The 12,861-nt window shown below is 35.1% G+C and overlaps 1 long non-coding RNA gene across 1 annotated transcript in view; it reads left to right on the forward strand.

The window, feature by feature from the left end:
- Positions 1-2,944: 2,944 nt before the first annotated feature.
- The window catches only part of LOC105485072 (uncharacterized), a 65,930-nt gene continuing 56,013 nt past the window's right edge, over positions 2,945-12,861 (forward strand). Inside the window, exon 1 of the long non-coding RNA XR_989332.2 lies at positions 2,945-2,981. This is a non-coding gene — a long non-coding RNA (uncharacterized lncRNA). The remainder of the gene's footprint in view (positions 2,982-12,861) is intronic.

A 12,861-nucleotide genomic window follows, 5' to 3' on the forward strand; every position in this document is an offset into this window, starting at 1 on the left:
GTAAAAGCTGGAAATCATATTTTCCCTCCTTTGTTTTTGTTTGTTGTTATTTGTTGTTTTTGTTGTTGCTGTTTGTTTAGTGACTGTCCTTGACTAATTTTATAAAATCAGTATTCTTTGTCATATTCAAGCACTGAAGTCTCTGCTTGAATTGTTAGTGGTCAACTCATGATTGTGCAGAAAATTTATTTATTTGTTTATTTTGAGTCAGGGTCTCCCTCTGTTGCCCAGGCTGGAGTACAGTGGTGCGATCTTGGATCACTGCAACCTCTGCCTCCTGGGCTCAAGCAATCCTCTCACCTCGGTCTCCCAAGTACCTGGGACTACAGGTACAAGCCATCATGGCTGGCTAATTTTTTTTTTTTTTTTTCCATAGAGACGGAGTTTTGCCATGCTGCCCAGCCTGGTCTCGAACTCCTGAGCTCAAGCAATTCGCCCACCTCATCCTCCCAAAGTGCTGGGATTACAGGCATGAGCCAATGATTTGGCAAAAATTTTAAATGGCATGAACCAATAAGTCTCACTGCCCCTTCCTTGGGGATCACTATGGGTGCTGGAGCATGTGTTCAATGCTCCGGTGTTTATAGTTCTCCCTATGCAAAACTTCAATGTCAGCCACAGGTAAATGACTCAGCTTTTTTCATGTCTTTTCTGGGGATTTACATGGCTCTGCACATGTACATGGCCTTCGAAATTCCCAGTAATATACTGGAGCTTTTCAGTGACCTCATATGCAACCTCATTCTGCAATTTTTACTTTTATTTGTTTTTGTCAGTCTTTTGTTAGCTCTAACGTGAATAGACATCCTAGCTCCTTGCAATGCCAAACAATTAATATAGATATTTTTAACACCTTAAGGTCACTATTATTTGCACTGAGTGAGCTCTAAAACAGGCCAAATAAGAATATATCCTGAAAATTGAGTTATTTAGGGAGCTGACAGACATGTCAAATAATAAAAATTATCTGAGAACAGGGCTATCTTACAGCTCCAAGTGCATTCAGTTCCTTCTTGCAGCCTCGAGACTGCTGGTTCCCACAAAGACTGCTAGTTCTCATAGAGATCTTTTCAAGGCTACCATACAGCTGAGATAAGTGCTGTGGGAATAGAGCAAGTATAAATGCTAAAGATTGCTTATCTTACCAATATTATACTATGTTTCTTGAAGAATGTTCCTCAGATTTTTGCAAGCCTTTGGTTAATTTCCAGATTTATTCACAATTGAATTTGTCCGCTTTTTTATCAGTTTTTTTGGCCAGTGTCTATATTGTTTTTGTGAAGGAGTAGTCTTACAGAGTTTCAGAAATGTTTCTTTAATAAATGCTCCCCAGATTGCTGCAAATCTTTTATTAGTTTCCAGAGTTTGGGAAATGTTTATTCTGACATTATTTTTTTGGAACTTTTCTTACTCATTTTATGGAAAAGAACATTTTGCTAGGTTCTGATTCTACTATTTTTGCTAACGTCCCAGCCTTGACTTCTTTAATAAATTTTCTGACTCTAACCCTTAGTTAGATCGCGATCTACAATTATGCATATGTTAGAAATGCATATTTTTCTATACATTGTTGATATTTTCATAGTATTAACATTTTTTCAATCTGTAGTTTACATTCAATAGTTTTTATTGCCACCATATTGTTACTTTTTTTGTTGTTGTTGTTGTGCAGTCTGTTGTTTTAAGTCCATTCTATGAGATTTTCATTTCAAGAATTATATTTATTGGGCTCTAGAAATTCAGTTTTGTTTATATTAATATATTTCTTGACTTGCTATATTTGTGCTTTTCTCGAAATACTTACAGTTTGTTGTAAGTGTTTCAATTAATTTTTCTGGTGTTTTCATTATGTTTTTAATTTCTGTGTGGATTGTCTTCATGGTTTTTTGTTTTTGTTTTTGTTTTTTTGCTTCTCAGCATGCGTAGAAAGTTGTTCTTGTTACTAGACTTTGCCATTTTGCATTGTTGTGTGTCTGGGTTTTGATGTCTTCCTAAAGGAGTGTTGATGTTAACGTGTTTATTTAGGACAGTAATTTGTAGTTGAAAACTTGCTCGATGTGTCAGAGATTGCTGTGCAGGCTTTCTTACACTATATTTGGAGTTAACTTTACTCTAGGGCTATTCTACATCTATTCAAAGCACAATCCTTCTGGGGCTTCTACTTAATGCTGTGAGTGTTTATCATAATCTCTCCATTCTGGCAGGTTAGAATTCAGAAGTGTTCATGTCTTTTGTAAACTCGAGAAGTTGTTAAATTTATCAATCTCCAGAATTTGTTATCTATTATCTTAAAGTTTCATGCAACACAGGTACAGTGTAATATTCAACCAAAAACTCAAGGGGATCCCTCTGAGGAAATCTGCAGTTCCTCTTCTGCATATCTCCTGTCTCTGTGGTTGTCTGCTTTATTATTTCTACATGCTTCATCTTTCCCAAACTCTGATACTTGCTTTCTTAACTCAGCAAGACCACTGTACACGTTTCTTTGCTCCCTGCCTGTTCCGTGGTCCAGAAATGCCTCCAGGTATACTATAGTGGTCTTAGTGCTCCACTTAATTTTCTTTATTTGGTGGATCACAGTACTGAACTGTTTGTTGCCCATTGTCTGCAAACAATTATTTCTTATATTTTATACAGTTTTCTAGTTTTCAGTTTTTGTTTCTATTTTGTTTCTTTTTTGGAACAGGAGAGGAACCTTAGCCTCAGTTAATCTGTCCTGGCAAGTAGAGAATAGAACCCTTTTTGTAAAAGACTTGTTCTTTCTTCCTGACTCCCCACATGTATCTTTATTTATCCTTGAAATTCAGCAACTTTTTCCAGATAGGTCCACATGCTGAATGTTCTGTACCTTTTTTTCTTTTTTTCAGAGATACAATATCTCTTTTTATCCCTATATTAAAGACTTAACCTTCATGTATTTTGCTTCATTCTTCTGGAACAGCAGTTCTGTGTGAGTTGAACATCTTTTGTCAAGGTTTCAGGTATTGCTTTTAATATTTTAATATCTTTTCCTTCTTTTGCTTTATTTTGTGTAATTTCTTCATGCCTTTCCATCAGGCCTTACAGTTTTCAGTAATGCTTATGTGTAATTTTGTTGCTTCTAATATGATCTTATATCTGTACTGTTTAATTTTCTCTTTTCCACTTATTTTCTGAGTTCTGTTAGCTTTTATCTCCCTCTATCACCATGTAATCTATGTTTTGAACCTCTGTTTTATCGTAGCTCTCCTTCATGCCATCCAACTCATGCCATTTGTAATTTTTTGAGACTATGGAGAAATAATTATCTGTTTTTTAACTCCTTGGAGAATTCTTGTGATACGTGCTGTTAATTGACCTTTTGTTCCTTTATTTTTTTTTTAATTAAAGTAATGTTTGAAATTTATTTTGATAATTTAATATTTTCTGTTTTGAGATAATTACTCATCTTTTAATAATGCCAGCCGTATTTTGGGGTTGGGAAAAAATAATGATATGAGGATGTCAGTATCTTTAATTTGCGTTTATTTTCTGGGGCAAATTTTCAAAACAAATGTCTGTCCTTTTCACCTGGTGGCATGTCTTCTCTTAGTTATTGGCATTCAAGTTGTTGATCATTCACAGAGGTGAAGTGGAATAAACGACAGAGGGGAAACACATTTATTCCATTTCACCTCTGACAGTTCCAGCTGGATATAAGGTTAGATAATAGATAAACAGGTTGTATTAGTATGGTTTCTTCTTCAACGCCATCTCTCGGACCACTCTGTAGTGCCAAGCTGGGTTTCTGCACGGGTATTCTCTCCTTCTCTGGTTGTCTGCCCATTCCTCAAAAGTGTTGTTGAATTCAATACTAAACATAGTAGTAGTTATTTTGAAGCAACTGAGTACTTCTTGAGGTGTAAAGTGTGTACTTTGAGTCTTCTGCCTTATTTTGTTTTATGTTTCATAGTGTTTTGTAGACATGTCTCAAAAATTTTGTATTATGGTTGTGGTCATTTTATTTTGCCTTTGAAGACACATCCACTTCCCACCCCCAGAACAAAACACACTACACAGTCTACTTTGCTCGTTCTGTGATACTGGTGAGTTTTGAGAGTGGGTAGTGTAAGGTCAGCCAAGAGAAAGGATGAGGAGACCCAAAGTCAGGCAAGCAAGCTTTATTGAGCTGCTTGGCTGCCTCACCACAATTAGAGGAGGCAGCACCGCTTACAGACTATAGCAGGGTTTTATAGGGCCAGAACTGGGTCAGGGTGGGGGAGCTGAGTCGGGGGTGCAGGAGGACTGGGTCGGGGTTGGGGAGCTGAGTCAGAGGTGTAGGTGTCCTGACCGCCTCCTGGAGATGGTTTTTTGCCAGCTTTGTTATGAGAGGTTAACAGACATGTTAACTCTATCCTGTAACTGTCTGGACAAACAGGATCCGTGAAGTGGCTGGGGTGGGGGGTGTGTGTCTTTTGCCCTGGGGTAGCTGTGCGGAAAGTGGAAGTGACTCTATTGTAAGGCCTGTGGGAGGGGAAGGGAACAGTCTGGTCGAGGTGACCTTAACAGGCAGTAGAACAGTAGTATAAAATTTCTCTTTAATTTTTAGTAGAATAATTAGCTTATTATTTAGGGAGAATAAATTGTTGCCTATTTTGTTGAAGAAATAGAATATGCTTTGGTACTATTCTACTCCTAAAACAATGACTACAAATCATTTATGTCGACGTTTTCAAGAGCTTGGTTTCACCACCAATAACTAAAGAATTTTTTTTTTTAAAAAAAGCAGCCTCCCCCGCCCGCTCCAAGAGGGCCTTATTCCGCTGAAGGAAATTAATTAGATGTACTATAGCTTCTTGCTACTCACGTGATACTTAGGCCAGCATAGGTGTCACTGGGGACAGTACAAATAATCCCAGGTCCCAATGTAGATTTATCGAATGAGGAATTTCATTTCAATGAATCTTCTGGTTATTTTTATGCACATTAAAGTGAGAAGCACTACCACTAGCAAAAGTGTTCCCAGATTTTAAAGAAAGCTTTGCCTACTGTCTCAATCCCAGTAAGGATGTGTATCTCCACATTTCTTCCCATAGCCATAGTGTGAGAAACTGTGGTCAAGAACTAATGATAGCTGATGACGCTCTGGAAATAAAAATCGTGATTTCTATAATTTTCCAATTTCCTTGGTGTGAATACTTCACCATGAATAATTTCAAGCTAACTGCATGATGTCACTGAATGTGGAATTGGGAAAAGATTTGCACAGTCTGTTCTCACATGACTATGCAAGCTGGCTCCAGCACATCACTGCTCAGAATCTACCTATTGTTGCCATTGCACAAACACAAGTTATCTTACCAACTTCTATGATATTTTGGGGTTTTCTGGATGCGATTTTTTTTTATTAACAAGTGCATTTGTAAAATGAAATAAAATGCAATGTAAAGATAAACTTGAAACTTACAAAATTTTTCTTTATCTCCTCTCACCCCTTTAACATAAACTATATTTTCTTAAAAATTTGTTTTATAAACCAAACTCTTCATATATCTAGAGTTTTGCATCAGTTACGTAATATATCTTATTTTGGTCTTCAAAATAACCTTTTTTCACAATGTATTTTATTTTATTATTTTATATAATAATTTGAATACAGTTGTGGTACAGTGTGGTCATTTTATAAAGAAAGTGGTTGACTTGGACAAGGTCACAAAATAAAGACAGAGATAAAACAAAATGAGACGCCAGTTTTCCTGCATCCCACTCTCAGTGTTTGTGTCAAATACATTTTACAGGGAGAATGGAATAAGGGGATTCCTAGAAACTGTACCTGACCTTCTCCTGGGTCTAAAATTTCTGAGCATTTTGAAAGAGAATGAATGGCAAGTAAGGCTATGCAATATTGGACCTGATTGAGAAAGATTTGGATGACCAAGCTTATCACTGACTTATCTGCCTTACTTAATAGACTAATTGATTCATGAAGATCACTTTGGTTATTTTCTCTTTTACAGTCATCAGCAACTTCATTCATTATGCAGATAATGAAAGAGACATTCAGAGAGGTTAAATAATTTGTTCATGTATACACAACCAGTAAATTGCAGAGCCAGGTGAAATCTAGTTCCACGTGAATTTCCAAACCCTCATTTTTCTTGATTCCATTACACTTGATATATTTAATTGTTCTTTGTTACTTGTATTATATTGAGTCTGAATTTGTTATTCTAGTGATATGATAGTATTAATATCCACATTCAGTTGAAAGTGTTGGTCGAACAGCAACCATGTGTAATTAGTATCCAGAGCTGTATCAAGCAGTCTGTTTCCATCTTTATCTGTAAAAAATCCTCAGATAACTCTGATTGCAAAAACATTTCACACATAGAATAGACACATTCATAAAAACGAAGTAGATTAGAGGTTATCAGAGGCTGGAGGAAGGGAGAAGTGGTAAGTTATTGCTTCATTATTACATAGTTTGTTTAGGGTGATGAAAAAGTTTTGGAAATAAATAATGGTAGTGATTATATATCATTGTGCATATAGTTAAAATTCCACTCAATTGTACACTAAAAATTGTTAAAATGGAAAATCTTAAATTCTGTTTATTTTACCAAAATCTACTAAAAACAGACATGAGGCCTCAAAAAACAAAAATTCATATGATGGCCATAGGTTTTTCAGTTGTAGAAAGTAATATTTTTGGGGAAAGCTCCAAATGACTTGTTCATAGCCTAGAGACTCTAAGAGAAAGTTTTTCACAAACACAGCCAATCATAATTAAAATTTCTATATTTGAATAGACTTTTTTAACCATAGAAAAATTAATTTACAATGGGAATTTTAACCAGATAGGGAGCCTTTTGACTAACATCAGTCAATGTATTCTTTTTCTGTGAGAAGCCAGAATGACTATTATCAAAAACACAAAAAGTAACAGATGCTGGCAAGGATGCAGAGAAAAGGGAACTTTTACACACTGTTGGTGGGAATGTAAATTGGCACACCTCTATGGAGAAGAGTATGGAGATTTCTGAAAAAACTTAAAATAGGACTACCATATGATCCAGCAATCTCACTACTGGGTATATATTTAAAAAGAAAGGAAATCAGTATGTCAAAGAGATATCGGTACTTGCATGTTTATTGCAGCACTATTCACAACAGCCAAGATATGAAATCCACCTAAGTGTTCATTAGTGAATGAATGAATTTAAAAAATGTGGCCTACATACACAGGAGCATAGCCTAGAACTAAGCACACGGTTGACACAATAAACATATATTGCCTGTTTGTCTAGTTAGGATAATTTTTAGAAGAAAATGTGGATATAAGTGTTAAATAAAAGTGAAAACATAATATAGAAAGTCCATTTGCATAATGGTGATGATGTACATATGTGTGCGTATATATATGTTTATATATAAATTTCTTTGTCTGAATGGCATTCTGTAGACCTAGGCTAATAATAATTCCTATTTAAGTTTACAATGAACTACAGCACATGGTCAAAAAAATGGTTCTCTAATGAGAAAATTTACTATATGCACCTTCCTACAATAGTGCTTTAAAAGTGTTGAAATATAGATATCAACATCATATTGCATTTTTCTAAAGACCAAGGACTCTTGAAGGTTTTGGAGCAACAAGTGGATACTCCTCTATTAGTCAATAAAATATTCTGGATATATGCATATGCATTAATTAATATTTTTTCTTTCTTATCGCTTTACATGTTCAGAGCCGATATGTTTTGCTCAAAGTATTGATTTTTGATTATATATTGCAAAAGGTTTACTTCTGATGTTGAGGTTTTCTACTTAAATCATTCATCCTTATCTCTAAGAGCTAAATAATATTTTAGAGTTTTTCCTGTAAGTGGCAATAAAATGCACTTACTAAATGGAATCTTTTGTCTCCCTGGAGTAGAGATTAAGTTTCAGGAAGCAGAGACACAGCTGCAGTGTGCTGAGCTCAGAGCTCGTTTTTCTAAGTCTTTGTCTTATAAGTTTGGTCAGATAAAATGTTTGATCTGAATAAACTGAAAATGAAAAAAAAATAAGATACATAAATGCATTTAGAGATTCGTTTTTCTGTAACAATCCCCTGCAGTTTCTAAGAAAGATATCTTAGAATCCTTAAAAGTTTAATATAATATGAATGGGAACAGAATAATTTTCTCTGAGGTGCTGTAAATGGAAGAGGTCCAACGCAATGATATGATAAATGTTTGAAGTGATGAATATCCAGTTACCCAGATTTGATCATTACACATTTATGCTTATATCAAAATTTCACATGTACCCCATAAATATGCACAACTACTTTGTATTCATAAAATGTTTTTAAAAGATGTTCAAATATGCCCATAATAGTATTTAGAACTTAAAAAATTCACAGAGCTCAATTCGTAAAACCCTTCGGCATACACAGAGGGGCAGGTAATTGCCTAAACTCATAGTGAGGGAACCAGCAGAGTCAGCCTTTGAATCCAGTAAACCTGATCTCCTCTATAGGCTCTCCCATTAAACATTCATATATAGGAAAAGTCCTCATTGCAGTTGTTCTATTTGAAACGGTAATATGTAATATAAGCCTGGGTAAAACATTTACAATTAAATTGGATGCTTTGAGCAATTAAAATCAACAACTGAGGTCCCAAGGTCATTTTAATCTTGAGTATGTTTTTCTTTCATTATCTATTATTTGATAATTAAAAAGTTCCAAAATAACGATAAGAACAAACATGCATACTTACTTTATCACACATTGAATACATGCTATTACGGGTTTTAAAAAACTTAAAAATGTTTCCACATGCTATAGATAATAGGTTGCTCATGTTTCCATGGTATTTTTGGTTTACAAAATGCTTTCATGTTCATCATCTCTATGCTGTCTGCAAGATAAATAACATCTATCTTCTTTTAGACATGATGGACTTGAAATTCCATAAGGATGTGATTTGTGTAAATAACTCAGCTTGGTGATGACAGAGGCAGGATTAAAACCTTTGTTCTCAAATTTTAATATACAACAGAATCCTCTTTTTAAAGCACCCTCATCTGGGTCAGAATTTCTGATTTAGTATGTCTAGGTGGACGCCTAAGAATTTGCATTTCTAACAAGTTCTCCTGTGATACTGACTTTGCCAGTCGAAAGACCCAAACACTGATGTAGTTAATGCTGGGGCAGATATCCGTATTCTCATGTAGTCGCTGTTATAGAATTGGAAACATTTCAAGAACAAGTGGTTTGCCTAACCTCTTTTCTTAAATGTATTAGTAAGTCCTCTTTATATTTAGCAAGTTATTAAAGTAGTATCTTATATTTTTGGTTTGCCCATATCAATGACATTTTAAAATAAGAACTATATTTCAACATATATGTATCAAGTACATTGAAAGAAGTGTGAATCTATTACTAATTTTTTGCGGTTACAGTTATTCTTAATGTTTTTAAAATTATTATGTTAGGGTTATTGATAATATGCATACCACTATTGTAATGTTATATTGTTCTGTATTATTTGATCATATATTTACCTTTGCCTGTGAGATTTATACTTTGATATGCTTTCATATTGTTCTTCAGTGTGTTTCTTGAATGTGGAACCTTATGTCCTAAACTAGAAGCTTTGTGCTCAATGTGATTATAAAATCATTAGACATTGAATTTAAAATATAAGTCCATAAATAAAATTCTTATTATAAACTGTAAGACGAATGTTAAAAGATAACATCTAAGGATATAAGAGAAAAAGAAAAAATATAACATCTAATCAGTAATGTAACCATTATTTAATGTTTATTATTATTTTTACTTTTCTGCTTTTTAGTTTAAAGACATTTGCATGGGCAGCAGTTTCAAGTTGCAGGATAAAATATAGTATGTCCAGTTACATTTGAATTTCAAAGAAACAATAGCTGGTTTTGTATTAGTTTTCATTTTGTGTTTTTTGAGTATAAATATGCCCCAAATATTTCACAGAGCATATTTACACTAATAATTATTTGTTGTTCATTTGAACTTAAAATATAATTGAGAGTCTTTTCTGTTTCTTTTGCTGCTAAATCTGACAATTCTAGATTAATGACCAAAGTAGAGGATCACTGACTGCTAGGTGAAAAGATAGAAGGTAAATATGAGCACCCCTATTTAATCCTTAGCAGTATGAAAAGTAAAATTTAGAGTTTCAGAATAAATGCATTACGTTGATATCATAAACTTATAACTAATGTTATTAGTATCTACCAATACATATAGTATACATGATATGTAAAAACATATATGTATATATATGTGTATATATATATATATATACACACACACACATAATATATGATATTTTATCAGTCATGATTTCAGGATAGTATATTTATATATTAAACTTCCTGTACCCTCAATATGGCAAGATCTTCAAATACAGTCATGCATGAAATACTTTCTGAGCACTCCATGTGAATCAGAATTCACTGTGTTCAGTCGAAAATGAGTTAAAAAGGTCAACAAATAGTTGTCCTCTGTTCTCCTCTGATCTTAAGTGCAAAGAAAATCGCATGAAAAGGCACTAAAGCCAAAACAGTGATTCTCAACCCTCGCTTCCCATCAGAATTACCTAGAGAGCTTTAAATTCTATGCTTGGGTCCCACCCTCAGATATTTTTAATTAATTTGTTTGAAATCTATCTTGGACATTGAGGAGTTTTAAAAGCTTTCTCAATTATTTCTAATTTGCGGCCAACATTTCTTAAATTAATGGTTCTCAAACTTGTTTGCATATTTTAATGACACAGGGAGCTTTTACATAAGTATGTTCACGACCAGACTACATCCCACCTAAAAGGGGTTGGGTGGAGGAGGTGAGGTTGAACAGTCTTAAAGCTCCCCAACTATTACTGGAAAGGGGTCCAATCCACAGCCTAAGAGAGAGGGCTCTTGGGCCTCACAAAGAATTCACGGTGAGTCCACAGAGTAAAGTGAAAGCAAGTTTCTTAAGAAAGTAAAGGAATACAGAGTAGCTACTCCATAGGCAGGCCCACAGCATGGGCTGTTTGACGGAGTATACTTATAGTTATTTCTTGATTATATGCTAAACGGGGTGAATTATTCATGAGTTTTCTGGGAAAGGGGCAGGCAATTCCCTGAACTGAGGGTTCCTCCCCCTTTTAGACCATATAGGGTAACTTCTGAACGTTGCCATGGCATTTGCAAGCTGTCATGGCACTGGTGGGAGTGCCTTTTATCATGCTAATGATTATAATTAACATACAATGAGCAGTAAGGACAACTAAAGGTCACTTTCATCACCACGTTGATTTTGCTGGGTTTTGGCCAGCTTCTTTATTGATTCCTGTTTTATCAACTGGGTCTTTGTGACCTGTATTTTGTGCCAACCTCCTATCTTGTCCTGTGACTATGAATGTGTAGGGATGGGTGCAGTAGCTCACACCTGTAACCCTAGCACTTTGGGAGGCCAAGGTGGGTGGATTGCCTGAGGTCAGGAGTTCAAGACCAGCCTGGCCAACTTAGTGAAACCCCATTTCTACTAAAGATACAAAAAATTAGCTGGGCATGGTGGCAGGCGCCTGTAATCCTAGCTACTCGGGAGGCTGAGGCAGGAGAATCGCTTGAACCTGGGAGATGGAGGTTGCAGTGAGTTGAGATCGCGCCATTGCACTCCAGCCTGGGAAACAAGAGTGAAACTCTGTCTCAAAAAAAATAATAATAATAAATAATAAAAAAAAAAGAGAGAAGAAAGTGTAACCTACTGGGAATGCAGCTGAGCAAGTCTCAGCATTATTTCACTCAGCCCCTACTCAAGATAGAGTTGCTCTAGTTTAAATGCCTCTGATACAACTTATTTCAATATGCAGGTAAGCTGGAAGGTCATTATTCTGTAGGATTTGTATGCTCTTTACACAGCTGTTCATTCAGGTATGTACTAGACTTTGAATATTTGTCTTATTAGAACTTAAGAGAAATTAAAGGAAAAAACAGAGCTTTAGGAGGTATTGACAATATTGGTTCTCTTAAGGCTTGAGGAGGTATCTTTCATGAGATAATTATATGAATATCACATGTACTCCGTAAGTATGTATAATTATTATATATTCATAACAATTAAAATTTTAAAGAAAAAAAAAATACTAAAGACAATGACAATAAATCCAGCATGTACTTGATACTTCCCTGTGGAACACTCCACCATAGCTTGAAATCCTATTTCATACCTTGAAATAGGGCTTTTTCGTTTCTTTTTTTTATGTACAAGGGTAACTAAAAATTCCATACTGAGTCAACAACATCCAAAAAAGCTTTGGGAACACAAATGTAACAGCTTTTTACTATGCTGAGTACTGAAAACCCTGCTGTTAGTTGTTTTTTCTTCTGCATGCATGGATGAACATCCCATATGAATAAGTTGGGTATGCTTAATAAGTCATGGAAAAGCTTGGATGCCCTCAAGTGGAGCTTGGAATCTTCAGGATGCAGCAACTAGAATGGATGGCTTTGTTTTACCTTCAGCCATTATATCAGGTGTCATCAATTTCTTCATTCAATTAGTTCTCATTTATACATAGTAATGCCTATTGACTTCTTAATTCACTTCTTCCAGTGTGACCAGATAACAACTCCTTTTTTCCCCTTCCTTCTGGTGGTGGCTGTGATCAGGGTATCAGGGGTTGGAGTGGCAATGTGTGTAGAAGGGAATGAGGTCTGGGTAAAGATTCAAGAAAAGGCACTTAGTTCTTGCTCAGCCCCATATTGCCTACGTCACTTAATTTTCAGTGTTTTAGCTTCTTTATAGTTTCAATCAGCATAGTGTAACACCTGCCTGAAGGTCTCACAATATGGCTGTGAGGAACAACATTAGTTTAGTATGTCATCATATGT

Source organism: Macaca nemestrina, chromosome X (genome assembly GCF_043159975.1).
Source record: "Macaca nemestrina isolate mMacNem1 chromosome X, mMacNem.hap1, whole genome shotgun sequence".
NCBI lineage: Eukaryota > Metazoa > Chordata > Mammalia > Primates > Cercopithecidae > Macaca > Macaca nemestrina.